A 20207-nucleotide genomic window follows, 5' to 3' on the forward strand; every position below is an offset into this window, starting at 1 on the left:
CTCTCTCCTCCACATAGGCAAAAATGCCATGTATGCAGGCTATAAGCCCACTATTATACTTGCTCTTATTATACTTGCTCTTAGGTGCCATAGAATTAAATGAAGAAAGAGATAATTGAGTATAAATGTTATGCTATTACTACCTTTGTCCTGGTTTATTGGTCCTCATTGTAATTTGTGTCGAATTTTAACTATAAATTTAACTCACAAAATGCTCATGCATGTCACAAAAAATTATATCATTGAAAATTATGTTCAAATACGAATCCAACGATATATTTTTAGTTGACATGCACTAACATTTTGTCAGTTAAATCTTTGGTCAAAATTTAGCACAAATTACAAAGGGGACCAATAAACCAGGACGGATGTAGTATGTGTCATGCATGACAATAAATAAGAACATCTATAATACTGATATATGATAGCATGCATTACAAATGATATCATACACTAGTATCATACTCATGATACTAAATTGATACTACCCACTACGAGCAGCCTAATAGAGTAAATTTTATTTTTACCCTCTAATTTCATGTTTGTGATAACAATTACCCTATCTCATAGTTCTTTTTTGTATTTTTATCCAATTTGTGTCACAAATTACTCCTTTTAATATTTTTTGCAATCCGGCAAGATGGTCCCATGTATCAGTGATTACTTGGCTCTCCACATAGACCGAGTAAAATTTAGACAACCAAGTTTCTTTGGTCAGTTCGGTTTTGTTTTTTATGCCATGAGCATTTCTTCAAACACCAGGTGTGAGTCGAGCTCGACGGCTCCTCTCGTGTTTCTCGTACCCGAGTAGCCGAGCTTGTCGATTTCATGGATTTAGGCACCGGCGTCATGGGGGAAAATGGTGATGCAACCCGAACTCCCATGCCTGAGTGCCTCCTCCTCCGAGGGGGATACAACGACGATGGTGGCCTCTGATACGTCTCCAACGTATCTATAATTTTTGATTGTTTCATGCTATATTATATTCTGTTTTGGACATTATTGGGCTTTATTATATACTTTTATATTATTTTTGGGACTAACCTATTAACCGGAGGCCCAGCCCAGAATTGCTATTTTTTGCCTATTTCAGAGTTTCGCAGAAAAAGAATATCAAACGGAGTCCAAACGGAATGAAACCTTCGGGAACGTGATTTTCAGAACGAACGTGATCCAGAGGACTTGGACCCTACGTCAAGACATCAAACAGGAGGCCACGAGGTAGGGGCGCGCCCTCCACCCTCATGGGCCCCCTGTTGCTCCACCGACGTACTCCTTCCTCCTATATATACCTACGTACCCCCAAACTACCAGATACGGAGCCAAAAACCTAATTCCACCGCCGCAACCTTCTGTACCCGTGAGATCCCATCTTGGGGCCTGTTCCGGAGCTCCGCCGGAGGGGGCATCGATCACGGAGGGCTTCTACATCAACACCATAGCCTCTCCGATGATGTGTGAGTAGTTTACCTCAGACCTTCGGGTCCATAGTTATTAGCTAGATGGTTTCTTCTCTCTCTTTGGATCTCAATACAAGTTATCCTCGATTCTCTTGGAGATCTATTTGATGTAATCTTCTTTTGCGGTGTGTTTGTCGAGATCCGATGAATTATTTTCAAAGTTTTCCGGCTTAGCGGCCATCTTATTAACTAAGGTGACCTGCTTATCCGATATTTCAACTATTAACTTCTCAAGATGAGCAATTTGGGATCTCAAACCATCAAATTCTTTAGACATATCATCGAGCTCTTTATTCATATAACTCATAAAGCTTTTTTGTTCCTTAAGTTCGTTTCTAAAGAAATTGTTATGTTCAAATTGTAAGACCATGAAACTCCTAATGTTGCTTTCGATCTCTTCTAGCCTTTTAAGGTGGAGATCACCAAATCTTGGTAGAGCCATCGAGACAGGCAAGCAATCCAACACACGAGCAAACAAGAAGCGAGCGAAAAAGAGGCGAACGAAAAAGAGAGGGCGAATAAAACGGCAAGGGTGAAGTGGGGGAGAGGAAAACGAGAGGCAAAAGGCAAATAATGTAATGCGGGAGATAAGGGTTTGCGATGGGTACTTGGTATGTTGACTTTTGCGTAGACTCCCCAGCAACGGCGCCAGAAATCCTTCTTGCTACCTCTTGAGCACTGCGTTGGTTTTCCCTTGAAGAGGAAAGGGTGATGCAGCAAAGTAGCGTAAGTATTTCCCTCAGTTTTTGAGAACTAAGGTATCAATCCAGTAGGAGGCCACGCACGAGTCCCTCGCACCTACACAAACAAATAAATCCTCGCAACCAACGTGATAAGGGGTTGTCAATCCCTACACGGTCACTTACGAGAGTGAGATCTGATAGATATGATAACATAATATTTTTGGTATTTTTATGATAAAGATGCAAAGTCAAGAAAACAAAATAAAAACGACGCCAGAAATAGCTAAGTGTTGGAAGATTAATATGATGGAAAATAGACCCGGGGGCCATAGGTTTCACTAGTGGCTTCTCTCAAGAGCATAAGTATTTACGGTGGGTGACCAAATTACTGTTGAGCAATTGACAGAATTGAGCATAGTTATGAGAATATCTAGGTATGATCATGTATATAGGCATCACGTCCGAGACAAGTAGACCGACTCCTGCCTACATCTACTACTATTACTCCACACATCGACCGCTATCCAGCATGCATCTAGAGTATTAAGCTCATAAGAACAGAGTAATGCTTTAAGCAAGATGACATGATGTAGAGGGATAAACTCATGCAATATGATATAAACCCCATCTTGTTATCCTCGATGGCAACAATACAATACGTGCCTTGCTGCCCCTACTGTCACTGGGAAAGGACACCGCAAGATTGAACCCAAAGCTAAGCACTTCTCCCATTGCAAGAAAGATCAATCTAGTAGGCCAAACCAAACTGATAATTCGAAGAGACTTGCAAAGATAACCAATCATACATAAAAGAATTCAGAAGATTCAAATATTGTTCATATATAAACTTGATCATAAACCCACAATTCATCGGTCTCAACAAACACACCGCAAAAGAAGATTACATCGAATAGATCTCCACGAGAGAGGGGGAGAACATTGTATAGAGATCCAAAAAGAGAGAAGAAGCCATTAGCTAATAACTATGGACCCGAAGGTCTGAGGTAAACTACTCACACATCATCGGAGAGGCTATGGTGTTGATGTAGAAGCCCTCCATGATCGATGCCCCCTCCGGCGGAGCTCCGGAACAGGCCCCAAGATGGGATCTCACGGGTACAGAAGGTTGCGGCGGTGGAATTAGGTTTTTGGCTCCGTATCTGGTAGTCTGGGGGTACGTAGGTATATATAGGAGGAAGGAGTACGTTGGTGGAGCAACAGGGGGCCCATGAGGGTGGAGGGCGCGCCTTGGGGGGGGGGGTAGGCGCGCCCCCTACCTCGTGGCCTCCTGTTTGATGTCTTGACGTAGGGTTCAAGTCCTTTGGATCACGTTCGTTCCAAAAATCACGTTCCCGAAGGTTTCATTCCGTGTGGACTCCGTTTGATATTCTTTTTCTGCGAAACTCTGAAATAGGCAAAAAACAACAATTCTGGGCTGGGCCTTCGGTTAATAGGTTAGTCCCAAAAATAATATAAAAGTGTATAATAAAGCCCAATAATGTCCAAAACAGAATATAATATAGCATGAAACAATCAAAAATTATAGATACGTTGGAGACGTATCAAGCATCCCCAAGCTTAATTCCTGCTCGTCCTCGAGTAGGTAAATGATAAAAACAGAATTTTTGATGTGGAATGCTACTTGGCATAATTTCAATGTAATTCTTCTTAATTGTGGTATGAATATTCAGATCCGAAAGATTCAAGATAAAAGTTCAATATTGACATAAAAATAATAATACTTCAAGCATACTAACTAAGCAATTATGTCTTCTCAAAATAACATGGCCAAAGAAAGTTCATCCCTACAAAATCATATAGTTTAGTCATGCTCCATTTTCGTCACACAAAAATGCTCTCATCATGCACAACCCCGATGACAAGCCAAGCAATTGTTTCATACTTTAGTAATCTCAAACTTTTTCAACCTTCACGCAATACATGAGCGTGGGCCATGGATATAACACTATGGGTGGAATAGAATATGATGATGGGGGTTATGTGGAGAAGACAAAAAAGGAGAAAGTCTCACATCAACGAGGCTAATCAATGAGCTATGGAGATGCCCATCGATTGATGTTAATGCAAGGAGTAGGGATTGCCATGCAACAAATGCACTAGAGCTATAAATATATGAAAGCTCAACAAAAGAAACTAAGTGGGTGTGCATCCAACTTGCTTGCTCACGAAGACCTAGGGCACTTGAGGAGGCCCATTGTTGGAATATACAAGCCAAGTTCTATAATGAAAAATTCCCACTAGTATATGAAAGTGACAAAACTAGAGACTCTCTATCATGAAGATTATGGTGCTACTTTGAAGCACAAGTGTGGTAAAAGGATAGTAACATTGTCCCTTCTCTCTTTTTCTCTCATTTTTTTGGGCCTTCTTTTTTTTATGGCCTTTCCCCTTTTTTTTATTCCTCACTTGGGACAATGCTCTAGAAAATGATGATCATCACACTTCTATTTATTTACAACTCAATGATTACAACTCGATACTAGAACAAAGTATGACTCTATATGAATGCCTCCGGCGGTGTACCGGGATATGCAATGAACCAAGAGTGACATGTATGAAAGAATTATGAACGGTGGCTTTGCCACAAATACTATGTCAACTACATGATCATGCAAAGCAATATGACAATGATGAATGTGTCATGATAAACGGAACGGTGGAAAGTTGCATGTTAATATATCTCGGAATGGCTATGGAAATGCCATAATAGATAGGTATGGTGGCTGTTTTGAGGAAGATATAAGGAGGTTTATGTGTGAAAGAGCGTATCATATCACGGGGTTTGGATGCACCGGCGAAGTTTGCACCAACCCTCAATGTGAGAAAGGGCCATGCATGATACCGAAGAGGCTAGCAATGATGGAAAGGTGAGAGTGCGTATAATCCATGGAATCAACATTAGTCATAAAGAACTCACATACTTATTGCAAAAATCTGCAAGTCATCAAAAACCAAGCATTACGCGCATGCTCCTAGGGGATAGATTGGTAGGAAAAGACCATCGCTCGTCCCCGACCGCCACTCCTAAGGAGGACAATCAAAGAACACCTCATGTTTCAAATTTGTTACATAACGTTTACCATACGTGCATGCTATGGGACTTGCAAACTTCAACACAAGTATTTCTCAAATTCACAACTACTCAACTAGCACAACTTTGATATCACTACCTCCATGTCTCAAAACAACCATCAAGCATCAAACTTCTCTTAGTATTCAACACACTCATAAGAAAGTTTTTACTAATCTTGAATACCTAGCATATTAGGATTATTTAAGAAAATTACCATGCTATTTAAGACTCTCAAAATAATATAAGTGAAGCATGAGAGATCAATAGTTTCTATAAAACAAATCCACCACCGTGCTCTTAAAAGATATAAGTGAAGTACTAGAGCAAAAACTATATAACTCAAAAGATATAAGTGAAGCACATAGAGTATTCTAATAATTTCCGAATCATGCGTGTCTCTCTCAAAAGGTGTGTACAGCAAAGATGATTGTGGTAAACTAAAAAATAAAGACTCAAATCATACAAGACGCTCCAAGCAAAACACATATCATGTGGTGAATAAAAATATAGCTCCAAGTAAAGTTACCGATGGAAGTAGACGAAAGAGGGGATGCCTTCCGGGGCATCCCCAAGCTTTGGCTTTTAGGTGTCCTTAGATTATCTTGGGGGTGCCATGGGCATCCCCAAGCTTAGGCTCTTGCCACTCCTTGTTCCATAATCCATCAAATCTTTCACCCAAAACTTGAAAACTTCACAACACAAAACTCAGCAGAAAATCTCATGAGCTCCGTTAGCGAAAGAAACCAAAAGACCACTTCAAGGTACTGTAATGAACTCATTCTTTATTTATATTGGTGTTAAACCTACTATATTCCAACTTCTCTATGGTTTATAAACTATTTTACTAGCCATAGATTCATCAAAATAAGCAAACAACACACGAAAAATAGAATCTGTCAAAAACAGAACAGTCTGTAGTGATCTGTAACTAACGCAAACTTCTGGAACTCCAAAAATTAATCCAAAATAGGAGGACCTAGAAAATTTGTTTATTGATCAGAAGCAATTTGAATAAATATTTTATCACATTCTGGTGATTTTTAACAATTGTTTTCGTGAACAGAAAGTTTCTGGAATTTTCTGCAAGATCAAATAACTATCATCCAAGAAGATCCTATAGGTTAAAATTAGCACAAACACTAATTAAAACATAAAAACACATCTAACCAGAGGCTAGATCAAAGATTTATTCCTAAATAGAACCAAAAGGTAAAAACTAAAAATAAAATTGGGTTGCCTCCCAACAAGCGCTATCGTTTAACGCCCCTAGCTAGGCATAAAAGCGAGGATAGATCTAGGTATTGCCATCTTTGGTAGGCAATCCATAAGTGGCTCTCATGATAGATTCATATGGTAATTTTATTTTCTTTCTGGTTAGATGTGTAGAATATGTAGGAGCCAATATGAGCATCCAGGTTCTGCTATTGGTTATTGACCGGAGATGTGTCTCGGTCATGTCTACATAGTTCTCGAATCCGTAGGGTCCGCACGCTTAACGTTTGATGACGATTTGTATTACGAGTTATGTGATTTGATGTACCGAAGTTTGTTCGGAGTCCCGGATGAGATCACGACATGATGGGGAGTCTCGAAATGGTCGAGAGGTAAAGATTCATATATTGGAAGGTTGCATTCGGACATCGGAATGGTTCTGAGTGATTCGGGCATTTTTCCGGAGTACCGAGAGGTTACCGGAACCCCTCGGGGAAAGATATGTGCCTTATGGGACATAGGAGGGAGGCTAACCAGCCCACAAGGGGCTGGTGCGCCCCCCACAAGGGAGGAGGCCGAATTGGACTTGGGAAGGGGGCGCCACCCCCTTTCCTTCTCCTACTCCCTCTCCTTCCCCTTTTCCCCCTCCGGTAGAAGGAAAAAAGGGTGGGGTCGAATCCTACTAGGACTGGAGTCCTAGTAGGACTCCCCTCTCCCTGGCGTGCCCCTTGTTGGCCGGCCTCCTCCTTCCCTCCTTTATATACAGGGGCAGGGGGCACCCCAAAGGCACAACAGACAATCTCTTAGCCGTGTGCGGTGCCCCCCTCCACAGTTTTACACCTCGATCATATCGTCATAGTGCTTAGGCGAAGCCCTGCGCCGGTAACTTCATCATCACCGTCACCATGCCATCGTGCTGACGAAACTCTCCATCGGCCTCAGTTGGATCAAGAGTTTGAGGGACATCACCGAGTTGAACGTGTGCAGATCGCGGAGGTGCCGTGCATTCGGTACTTGATCGGTTGGATCGCGAAGACGTTCGACTACATCAACCGCATTACTAAACGCTTCCGCTTTCGGTCTACGAGGGTACGTGGACACACTCTCCCCACTCGTTGCTATGCTTCTCCAAGATAGATCTTGCGTGATCGTAGGCAAATTTTTTGAAATACTACGTTCCCCAACAGTGGCATCCAAGCCAGGTCTATGCGTAGATGTTATATGCACGAGTATAACACAAAGAGTTGTGGGCGATAATAGTCATACTGCTTACCAGCATGTCATACTTTGATTCGGCGGTATTGTTGGATGAAGCGGCCCAGACCGACATTACATGACCGCGTTCATGAGACTGGTTCTACCGCCGTGCTTCGCACACAGGTGGCTAGGGGTGTCTGTTTCTCCAACTTTAGTTGAATCGAGTGTGACTACGCCCGGTCCTTGTTGAAGGTTAAAACGGCACACTTGACGAAAAATCGTTGTGGTTTTGATGCATAGGTAAGAACGGTTCTTGCTAAGCCTGTAGCAGCCACGTAAAACTTGCAACAACAAAGTAGAGGACGTCTAACTTGTTTTTGCAGGGCTTGCTGTGATGTGATATGGTCAAGACGTGATGATATATAAATTGTTGTATGAGATGATCATGTTTTGTAACAGTTATCGGCAACTGGCAGGAGCCATATGGTTGTCGCTTTATTGTATGAAATGCAATCGCCATGTAATTGCTTTACTTTATCACTAAGCGATAGTGATAGTCATAGAAGCAATAGTTGGCGAGACGACAACGATGCTTCGATGGAGATCAAGGTTTCAAGCCGGTGACGATGGCGATCATGACGGTGCTTTGGAGATGGAGATCAAAGGCACAAGATGATGATGGCCATATCATATCACTTATATTGATTGCATGTGATGTTTATCCTTTATGCATCTTATTTTGCTTAGTACGGCGGTAGCATTATAAGATGATCTCTCACTAAACTAGATGATTCCCCGCGCGTTGCTGCAGACATCCTTGTACAACTTGCTGTAAATGTTTGGTTTCCCACGAAAAATTGAATCGTTGAAGTCTGCAATTGAGTTATTTCAAGGCAGTTTCATGTGGCCATATAAACAAAGGTACAACAATAGGCGTGAAAAATACTTCAACTCAGCTAGTGACCCGAATGGGTAGATTAATCTAAAAGCCAATGCAATTTGCATCTACTATGTTGTCAGGGTTGGGTTTCAATTGAAGCTGAAAGTCCTTCATTACATGGCTGTAAGGCTAGACCATGAAAACTGAACCGTTGCAACCAAAGGCGTTAGCAACGCTTGAATAATATAATGTGTAACATCATAGGAGAAGGATAATAATCTACACCAAACAAAAAGATCATGGGTCAGATCTGTATAAAAAGAGTATAGTTAGAAAGAAAACACCAATTAGTTCCTAATAAAAAGCCTACAGTAGAGTGCACACTTTAAAATATAAATCCATGAAGAATGCATAGAAAAACAATTAGGGACATGATTCCCCATGGGCATTGCTGCAAGTAAAACAGTTGTTGAAACACTCCGCTAGGGTTCCCACCCCCGCCGTCGCCGGCGACCTAGCCTCCCCACCGCCGCCGGCCGCCGGGCGCGCGCCTCCCGGCTCGCCCCGCTCCCCCCTCCCCTCCCCTCCCGCAGCACGCCCGCGCGCGCCCGGGGGGGACCCCTGCGGCTGCGGCCTTCGTCCCCGCCTCCCTCCCCTCCCCCCCGCCGTCGCCGGCGAGCTTCGTCGGGCAAAGACCGGGGGGGGGGGGGGGGGCGGCGGCGGCGGGGCCCTTCTTCCCCGTCCGCTTATGGGCGCCGGCGCGGGACGGCTCCTTCGAGCGGCGGCGCTGGACGTCCGCAGGATCCAGCGGCCCGGCGGGGTGGCTTGCTGGTGGCGGCGCTCCAGCGACCTTCATCCCGCGTGCGGCGGGGCGGCTGCGGTGCTCCCGTCTCGGGAGGTGGCGTGCGGCCGGTCTCTTGCCGGATTCGGATGGATCTGGCTTTGGGGGCCGGCCGGCGGCGCCTGGCTCCGGTGGTGCGTGCCCGGCGGCTCCGGCGCTTGGAGCTCGCCGGGCGACGCGGGTAGGGCAGCGGCCGGGCGTGGCCGCTGCTCCGGCCGTCGGCGACGGCATGGGTAGACCTCGGTGGTGGTCTACCGGTGTCGTGGCGGCTTCACGGTGGCTCGATGGATCTGCCCGCGGCAACGGCCCACTTCTCCGGCGTCGGCTTGTCTGCGCTCGGGCCATCTCGACCTTCACCCCATCTCCTCGTCGCCCGGGCTCTACTCCCATCAATGGGTTGGTCCTCTCCCAGCTGTGGTCCACCGCTCGTCTCGCGCCCGGCGCCGCAGGACCGAGCTCGTCTTGCGCATGATGCAGCAGGACCGAACTCGTCTCGCGCACGGTGCAGCAGGACTGACCTCATCCCCCTCTCGATGCTGCAGAACCGAGCTCGTCTCGCGCTCGGGGCAGCAGGACGGGTCGGTGGATGCCAGTTCTAGCCGACCTATTGGGTCTCGACGCTGGGGATCGCCCAGGGGCGTGAAAGGTGGGACCTTTCCGCTCGTCTTTTCGTTGGGGTGCGGCAGGTCTCGGGTGAGGTGGTGTCGAGGTCTTGGATGCTAGGGCGGTAGTGCTGGAGGTGGTGTTGCTGCGCTCAACGCCTATGTATCCTGTCCTGGGTGTGTGCTTGTGTTGCGGTGACGTGGCGTGTGTTTGTACTGGGTGCTTGTGGTTTGGTGCTTTATATATAAAGCGGGGCGAAACCCTTTTTCGGTAAGTAAAACAGTTGTTATCCAAATGTGCAAAGCTTGTATGAATATGCATAGTAGAGAAATGTGACTGGATTCATTTATAACTATTCAATACCAAAAATCTAGAGAATCTAGAATTTTTTGCTGTAAGTTCAAGATTCCAACCGAAAAAAACGTCTAGAGCAGGCTAATATATGTTTGCCATGATATAGTTGAAAGCACGCCATATATCTCCTAGCACTTAGGTGGCCAGCTTGTAAAACTGGCATAACCATAGAGGGGCCTTACTAAGAGATAGACACTGTAGACATGAACATCCTTTAAACAAAACTTTTCATTCTAAATTGGTTCGTCCTGATTAACATTTTGCACATAAGAAGGAATTCAGTAGATAAAAAATTGAATCTGAGAGAAGTCCCCTTTGTCGGATTCAGCAGAAGTTGAAGACCGTCCCACTCTGAAGTTTGCATCATAAACATCTTCCCTCTTAACATATCAAGAGCCTGAAGGAAACCAAGCTTATTGTAATAACTGAGAGAACACATTTAGTTCATCTTTACTGACCTAAGAATTATAGCCTTGCACATGCCACTGATTTATTACAAAAGGCAAAAAATGACCAGCCAAGCCCCTCCTAACCTCAAGGCACCGATCCAGGAAAGAAGTAAGAATGCAACATCTAAAAATGAGAGGGATGTAGGAAATCAAGCTCCTCAAACTAACAACTATCCAAGTCTCAAAAGGTTGATGGTTTGATTAGTAAGCAAACATAGAGCCGCAGCTAGCCATGCACTAATATCTGACGGCGTAGGTGCACAACAAAGTAGAAGTAGGACATAATACTCCAAGCTCTGGAAAAAAATAACAATTATTTAGCGAGATTGACAAACTATACTCCCAAGATCTGAAAGCATTACGATTACATAGTGGATGGTACTTCAGTAATTTTTTTTAGAATACGGCTATAAGATGTGAGAGGCAAAGGTTGTTACTTAAAACTCATCGCTTCAGCGAGACAAAGCTGTCCACCTGCCCGAGGAAGAGCAAAGGTCTCACACAGGGAGTCCGGACGCCGCCCGCCTCCGCACCTTTCCACTGGATCCGAACGGCCGCCAATGGTATTCGTCATCTTATAGGTGAATGTATAAGCGCGTTAATGCTCACCTGATTAACTGATGTGCCAGCCCCGAAGATGGAGTCCTGGGGAAGTCGTCTTTGCTGATGAAGCCCGGCAACGGCACGTAGGGCATCATAGGTTAGGCCTTCATCGAGGATCTGCGGTTCTGGGCGACCGGTGATGGAACGTTCCCGGCCCGTGTACCAATGCCCAGAGAGACGTCGGAGTCAAGACAGATCGGATGTGGGAGCTTCAGACTTCAGAGCAGAGGAAAGCATGCATAGGCTGATTCGGATGTGCTCACGATCTAACTGGGCGACAAATCGCAGGCAGCCCACGTACAAGGGCCCAGAGTGGCATCGGAGGTGTGGAAGACCGGTGGTCTTCTGGACTGAGGGGACTTCATGCCAGAGCACGAGGGCACCGCGGACGTTGTCTCGAGGATGCTGCCACACACCGCCAAGGTGTATTTTGCCCGAGAGAATCCCAGAAGCCGCGGAGATGACCCGGACCGGCTGTCATGTCGGAGGAGCCGCCGCGTCGTACGTAGATGAGGGAAAAGTAAGGGCTCGATGTGTTTCCGAGAGGGCTCGATGGGTTGTGATTAAAAGGATTAGGAAATGAATCGTAGGGAGGTGGAAACGAAAGGCATGGGGCAGACGGTTGGGATTCTCTCCTCTTCTCTTTGCGTATTGGAGGTGTGGTGGGGAGTCTAAGACGATGCGTCTCTCCTCTTAAATATCTCATCAGTTATACAGAACAGGAAGATGAATCAATCTGTTCTAAATAGAAATTAAATCACAAGTTGAAATAGAAAAATAAAATGAAATGTTGACGTGGCAGGATTGCTAGTGGTAGTGGGAACTAAAACGCTGATGTGGCATGCATGCTGAGGTGGAGTGTGTGCATGTTGAGAGAATGCCTTGTAGTGGGGAGCAACTTCTTAAGAATGTAGGATTCCAATGTATAAGTGTTCTCCCTGAGTATGCACCGTTGCGACAGTTCATCGTGCCGAGACACCACGTGATGATCGGATGTGATAAGCTCTACGTTCACATACAACGGGTGCAAGCCAGTTTTGCACACGCAGAATACTCGGGTTAAACTTGACGAGCCTAGCATATGCAGATATGGCCTCGGAACACTGAGACCGAAAGGTCGAGCGTGAATCATATAGTAGATATGATCAACATAGTAATGTTCACCATTGAAAACTACTCCATCTCACGTGATGATCGGACATGGTTTAGTTGATATGGATCACGTGATCACTTAGATGATTAGAGGGATGTCTATCTAAGTGTGAGTTCTTAAGTAATATGATTAATTGAACTTTAATTTATCATGAACTTAGTCCTGATAGTATTTGCATAAATATGTTGTAGATCAATAGCTCGCGATGTAGCTCCCCATTTATTTTTTTGATATGTTCCTAGAGAAAAACTATGTTGAAAGATGATAGTAGCAATGATGCGGACTAGGTCCGTGATCTGAGGATTATCCTCATTGCTGCACAGAAGAATTATGTTCTTGACGCACCGCTAGGTGACGGACCTATTGCAGGAGCAGGTGCAGACATTATGAACGTTTGGCAAGCTCGGTATGATAACTACTTGATAGTTTAGTGCGCCATGCTTTACGGCTTAGAACTGGGACTTCAAAAATGTTTTGAACACCACGGAGCATATAAGATGTTCCAAGAGCTGAAATTGGTATTTCAGACTCATGCCCGAGTCGAGAGGTATGAGACCTCTGACAAGTACTTTGCCTAGAAGATGGAGGAGAATAGCTCAACTAGTGAGCATGTGCTCAGATTGTCTGAGTACTACAATCGCTTGAATCAAGTGGGAGTTAATCTTCCAGATAAAATAGTGATTGACAGAGTTCTCTAGTCACTATCACCAAGTTACTGGAACTTCGTGATGAACTATAATATACAAGGGATGACGAAAACGATTCCCGAGCTCTTCGTGATGCTGAAATCGACGAAGGTAGAAATCAAGAAAAGCATCAAATGTTGATGGTTTACAAGACCACTAGTTTCAAGTAAAAGGGAAAGAAAGGGAACTTCAAGAAGAATGGCAAGCAAGTTGCCACTCCCATGAAGAAGCCCAAAGCTAGACCCAAGCTTGAAACTGAGTGCTTCTACTGCGAAGGAAATGGTCACTGGAAGCGGAACTGCCCCAAATACTTGGCGGATAAGAAGGATGGGAAAGTGAACAAAAGTATATATGATATACATGTTATTGATGTGTACTTTACTAGTGTTCATAGTAGCCCCTGGGTATTTGATACTGGTTCTGTTGCTATGATTAGTAACTCGAAACAGGAGTTACAAAATGAACAAAGACTAGTTGAGGGCAAGGTGACGATGTGTGTTGGAAGTGATTCCAAGGTTGATAAGATCACCATCGCACACTCCCTTTACCTTCGGGATTAGTGTTGAACCTAAAATAAATGTTATTTGGTGTTTGCGTTGAGCATAATATGATTGGATCCTGTTTATTGCAATACGATTATTCATTTAAGTCAAAGAATAATTGTTATTCTGTTTACATGAATAAAACCTTATGTGGTCATACACCCAAGGTGAATGGTTTATTGAATCTCGATCGTAGTGATACACATATTCATAATATTGGTGCCAAAAGATGCAAAGTTGATAATGATAGTGCAACATATTTGTGGCACTGCTGTTTAGGTCATATTGGTGTAAAGCGCATGAAGAAACTCCATGCTGATGGGCTTTTGGAATCACTTGATGCTTGCGAACCATGCCTCATGGGCAAGATGACTAAGACTCCGTTCTCCGGAACAATGGAGCGAGCAACTGACTTATTGGAAATAATACATAATGATGTATGCAATCCGATGAGTGTTGAGGCTTGTAGCGAGTATCGTTATTTTCTGACCTTCACAGATGATTTGAGCAGATATGGGTATATCTACTTGATGAAACATAAGTCTGAAACATTTGAAAAGTTCAAAGAATTTTAGAGTGAAGTGAAAAATCACCGTAACAAGAAAATAAAGTTTCTACGATCTCATCGCGGAGACGAATATTTGAGTTACGAGTTTGGTCTTCATTTGAAACGATGTGGAATAATTTCGCAACTCACGCCACCTGGAACACCACAGCGTAATGGTGTGTCCGAACGTCATAACCGTACTTTATTAGATATGGTGCGATCTACGATGTCTCTTACCGATTTATCACTATCGTTTTGGGGTTATGCATTAGAGATAGCTGCATTCACGTTAAATAGGGCACCATCTAAATCCGTTGAGATGACACCATATGAACTGTGGTTTGGCAAGAAACACAAGTTGTCATTTCTTAAAGTTTGGGGTTGCGATGCTTATGTGAAAAAGCTTCAACCTGATAAGCTCGAACCCAAATCGGAGAAATGCGCTTCATAGGATACCCAAAAGAAACTGTTGGGTACGCCTTCTATCACATATCCGAAGGCAAGATCTTTGTTGCTAAGACTGGATCCTTTCTAGAGAAGGAGTCTCTCTTGAAACAAGTGAGTGGGAGGAAAGTAGAACTTGATGAGGTAATTGTACCTACTCCCGAATTGGAAAGTAGTTCATCACAGAAATCAGTTCCAGTGATTCCTACACCAATTAGTGAGGAAGCTAATGATGATGATCATGAAACTTCAGATCAAGTTACTACCGAACCTCGTAGGTCAACCAGAGTATGGTCCGCACCAGATTGGTACGGTAATCCGGTTCTGGAAGTCATGTTACTAGACCATGACGAACCTATGAACTATGAGGAAGCGATGATGAGCCCAGATTCCGCAAAATGACTTGAGGCCATGAAATCTGAGAAGGGATCCATGTATGAGAGCAAAGTACGGACTTTGGTGGACTTGCCCGATGATCGGCAATCCATTGAGAATAAATGGATCTTCAAGAGGAAGATGGACGCTGATGGTAGTGTTACTATCTACAAAGCTCGAATTGTCGCAAAAGGTTTTCGACAAGTTCAAGGTCTTGACTACGATGAGTTTTTCTCACTCGTATCGATACTTAAATCGGTCCGAATCATGTTAGCAATTGCCGCATTTATGAAGTCTAGCAAATGGATATCAAAATTAAATTCCTTAATGGATTTATTAAAGAAGAGTTGTATATGTTACAACCAGAAGGTTTTGTCAATCCTAAAGGTGCTAACTGTTGGGGAATGCAGTATTTTCAAAAAAAATCCTACGCACACGCAAGATCTATCATGGTGATGCATTGCAACGAGAGGGGAGATTGTTGTCTACGTACCTTTGTAGACCGAAAGCGGAAGCGTTATGACAACGCGGTTGATGTAGTCGTACATCTTCACGATCCGACCGATCCTAGTACCGAAAGTACGGCACCTCCGCGATCTGCACACGTTCAGCTCGGTGACGTCCCACGAACTCTCGATCCAGCTGAGTGTCGAGGGAGAGCTTCGTCAGCACGACGGCGTGATGACGGTGATGATGAAGTTACCGACGCAGGGCTTCGCCTAAGCACTGCAACGATATGACCGAGGTGGATTATGGTGGAGGGGCACCGCACACGGCTAAGACAATGTCTATTGTTGTGTTCTAGGGTGCCCTCCTGCCCCCGTATATAAAGGAGCAAGGGGGAGGCCGACCGGCCCTAGGGTGCGCCAAGGAGGGGAGGAATCCTCCTCCTAGTGGGAGTAGGATTCCTCCTTTCCTAGTCCAACTAGGAGGAGAAGGGGAAAGAGGGAAAGGAGAGGAAGAGGAGAAGGAAAGGGGGGCGTGCCCCCCTCCCTAGTCCAATTCGGACTCCCTATAGGGAGGGGGCGCGGCTGCCCCTTGTGGGCTGCCTCCCCTCTTCCCTATGGCCCATGTAGGCCCAATCTTTCCCGAGGGGGGGGGGGGTCCGGTAACCCTCCGGCACTCCGGTTTTCTCCGAAATCACCCGGAACACTTTCGGTGTCCGAATATAGCCGTCCAATATATAAATCTTCATGTATCGACCATTTCGAGACTCCTCGTCATGTCCGTGATCATATCCGGGACTCCGAACCATCTTCGGTACATCAAAACACATAAACTCATAATACCGATCATCACCGAACGTTAAGCGTGCGGACCCTACGGGTTCGAGAACTATGTAGACATGACCGAGACACATCTCCGGTCAATAATCAATAGCGGAACCTGGATGTTCATATTGGCTCCCACATATTCTACGAAGATCTTTATAGGTCAAACCGCATAACAACATACGTTGTTCCCATTGTCATCGGTATGTTACTTGCCTGAGATTCGATCGTTGGTATCTCAAGACCTAGTTCAACTAGTATAATGCCCGTGCGTTGCCACGGGCTTCTGAAATATTTTTCTGAAGTTATGTAAATATAATGCATGCTAAATTTCACAGATAAAGATAATATAACATGATCACAATTGCATAATAATTGAAGGTCACTTCACTTGTAATGTAAATTGATCACGAAATGACAAATTGACAATGTGTACAAACATAATTTGTTGGCCTGATAAAAAATGAGTGAAATTAGGCAATATGACAAAGGAAAGATCAGTAACAACATTGGAAAAAAATACCTTGTGCGGTAACATTTAAATTGGCATCATTTTTTGTTTTTTATGAGATATCACCGCTTCCATATTATTATGTCGTAAAAATTTCGATGAATTTTCGGCCCCTTTTAGTGGCGTCGGTTCGGAACCCTTGTCGATGGATTCTTGTTGTGCATCTCCAAGTTCCATATCTATGTCTCCTATATTCTAAAAAAAATACATAAAGAATACACCTTTAGCTATATACAAAGGATTAGCTATATGCACCTCTTCTCGTAGTGTTTCAGTCAGGCCAGTCATCGTTACATCAGTGCGCATGTTGGAACCCATCACTTTCTATCTATGATGAAAGAAACATATATAATATATATAATAAAAATAAAAGTGAAACTAACACAACAATTTTATTTTGTAAAATAGAAAATCATATTATAAAAAAAGATGTTGCATTTCTCTCGAAGCAAACAACCAACTATAATGTTCAATAGTACGTTCATATATAAATAAACAATCATCTGAAATTTCTTAAATCATTTTAATTTATTTGTATAGGCTAAGGAAAATTGTCCGACGAAAGATAAAAGCATGCAAGCAATCCAACACAAACCAAGTATATTCGGTTTCTTCTCTCAAAATTGTGTTTTTTGTGTGATACTCTGAATATATCTAATAAGTATAAAAAAATATTTTTTTGTATGATCCATGTTTAATTAATATGTATACACTTTAATATATAGTACTCTCTATGTACCGAAATAATTGTTCTTCTTTCTAGTGTAAAATTCGTCACGTACAATTTATTTGGTTGTTTCCTAAACTACCCTCCCACCTCTCTCATCCACTCTCTCGCTCACTCACTAATACGTCTCCAACGTATCTATAATTTTTGATTGTTCCATGATATTATATTATCTGTTTTGGATGTTTTATGGGCTTTACTATGCACTTTTATATTACTTTTGGGACTAACCTATTAACCCAGAGCCCAGTGCCAGTTCCTGTTTTTTTCCCTTGTTTCAGTGTTTTGAAGAAAAGGAATATCAAACAGAGTCAAAACGGAATGAAACCTTCTGGAGAAGTTATTTTTGGAAAGAAAGCAATCCGGGGGACTTGGAGTGCACGTCAGGAAAGCAACGAGGGAGGCACGAGGCAGGGGGCGCGCCCTCCACCCTCGTGGGCCCCTCGTGGCTCCCCTGACGTATTTCTTCCTCCTATATATACCAATATACCCTAAAACCATCGGGGAACAGAATAGATCGGGAGTTCCGCCGCCGCAAGCCTGTGTAGCCACCAAAAACCAATCGGGACCCTGTTCCGGCACCCTGCCGGAGGGGGGGATCCCTCACCGGTGGCCATCTTCATCATCCCGGCGCTCTCCATGACGAGGAGGGAGTAGTTCACCCTCGGGGCTGAGGGTATGTACCAGTAGCTATGTGTTTGATATCTCTCTCTCTCTCTCGTGTTCTTGAGGTGGTACGATCTTGATGTATCACGAGCTTTGCTATTATAGTTGGATCTTATGATGTTTCTCCCCCTCTACTGTCTTGTAATGGATTGAGTTTTCCCTTTGAAGTTATCTTATCGGATTGAGTCTTTAAGGATTTGAGAACACTTGATGTATGTCTTGTCATGCTTATCTGTGGTGACAATGGGATATTCACGTGATCCACTTGATGTATGTTTTGGTGATCAACTTGCGGGTTCCGTAACATTGTGAACTTATGCATAGGGGTTGGCACACATTTTCATCTTGACTCTCCGGTAGAAACTTTGGGGCACTCTTTGAAGTTCTTTGTGTTGGTTGAATAGATGAATATGAGATTGTGTGATGCATATCGTATAATCATGCCCACAAATACTTGAGGTGACATTGGAGTATCTAGGTGACATTAAGGTTTTGGTTGATTTGTGTCTTAAGGTGTTATTCTAGTACGAACTCTATGATAGATTGATCAGAAAGAATAACTTTGAGGTGGTTTCGTACCCTACAATAATCTCTTCGTTTGTTCTCCGCTATTAGTGACTTTGGAGTGACTCTTTGTTGCATGTTGAGGGATATTTATATGATCCAATTATGTTATTATTGTTGAGAGAACTTGCACTAGTGAAAGTATGAACCCTAGGCCTTGTTTCCTAGCATTGCAATACCGTTTGTGCTCACTTTTATCTTTAGTTACCTTGCTGTTTTTATATTTTCAGATTACAAAAACCTATATCTACCATCCATATTGCACTTGTATCACCTTCTCTTCGCCGAACTAGTGCACCTATACAATTTACCATTGTATTGGGTGTGTTGGGGACACAAGAGACTTTTTGTTATTTGGTTGCAGGGTTGCTTGAGAGAGACCATCTTCATCCTACGCCTCCCACGGATTGATAAACCTTAGGTCATCCACTTGAGGGAGATTTTCTACTGTCCTACAAACCTCTGCACTTGGAGGCCCAACAACGTCTACAAGAAGAAGGTTGCGTAGTAGACATCACTCACCCACTCTTTGGCTCGCCCCAGTCGAATCCCTAGCTCGCCGATGCCGCCGCCGCCTCTCCCTCGGACTCGTCGTCAGCGCCTCTCCGTCACCCGCGTTGCCGGCGCCTCTCCCTCACCCGCGTCGCTTTGCCTCTCCCTCTCGCGTCGTCGCCGCCACTCCATTGGTCCTCTCGCCGTCGCCCCTTCAGGACCCCATTTTTACTTTCCGGCAGGTGGATCCGAAGCGCGGCGGCCTGACCTGCAACGCCGGCAGCTGCGGTACATCCCTCCTCCCTCCCTCGCTGCTGCTCATCCCCGACCGGGGCTTTAATCCGGAGCTCATTTAACTTGGCCGGGGCTTTAATCTGGAGCTCCATGGCGTCCCACAAAGTGCGGCGGCCAGATGGAGCGGATACATTGCTCCTGCGTGCACCGGGCGCTCCGCGGCCTCCTGTTCATCAGCAGCAACAAGGCCAGCAACGTCTGGAGGGAGGTGCAGGGCAACTTCATCCCCTTCTGCTGCTGCCAATGTTGAGGACGGTGTTGGGTAACGTAGTAATTTCGAAAATTTCCTACACACGCAAGATCATGGTGATGCATAGCAATGAGAGGGGAGAGTGTTGTCTACGTACCCTTGTAGACCGTAAGCGGAAGCGTTATGACAACGCGGTTGATGTAGTCGTACGTCTTAACGATCGACCGATCCTACTACCGAAAGTACGACACCTCCACGATCTGCACACGTTCGGCTCGGTGACGTCCCACGAACTCACGATCCAGCAGTGTCGAGGGAGAGCTTCATCAGCATGACGACGTGATGACGGTGATGATGAAGCTACCGGCG

The sequence above is a fragment of the Aegilops tauschii genome, chromosome 7 (genome assembly GCF_002575655.3).
Source record: "Aegilops tauschii subsp. strangulata cultivar AL8/78 chromosome 7, Aet v6.0, whole genome shotgun sequence".
NCBI lineage: Eukaryota > Viridiplantae > Streptophyta > Magnoliopsida > Poales > Poaceae > Aegilops > Aegilops tauschii.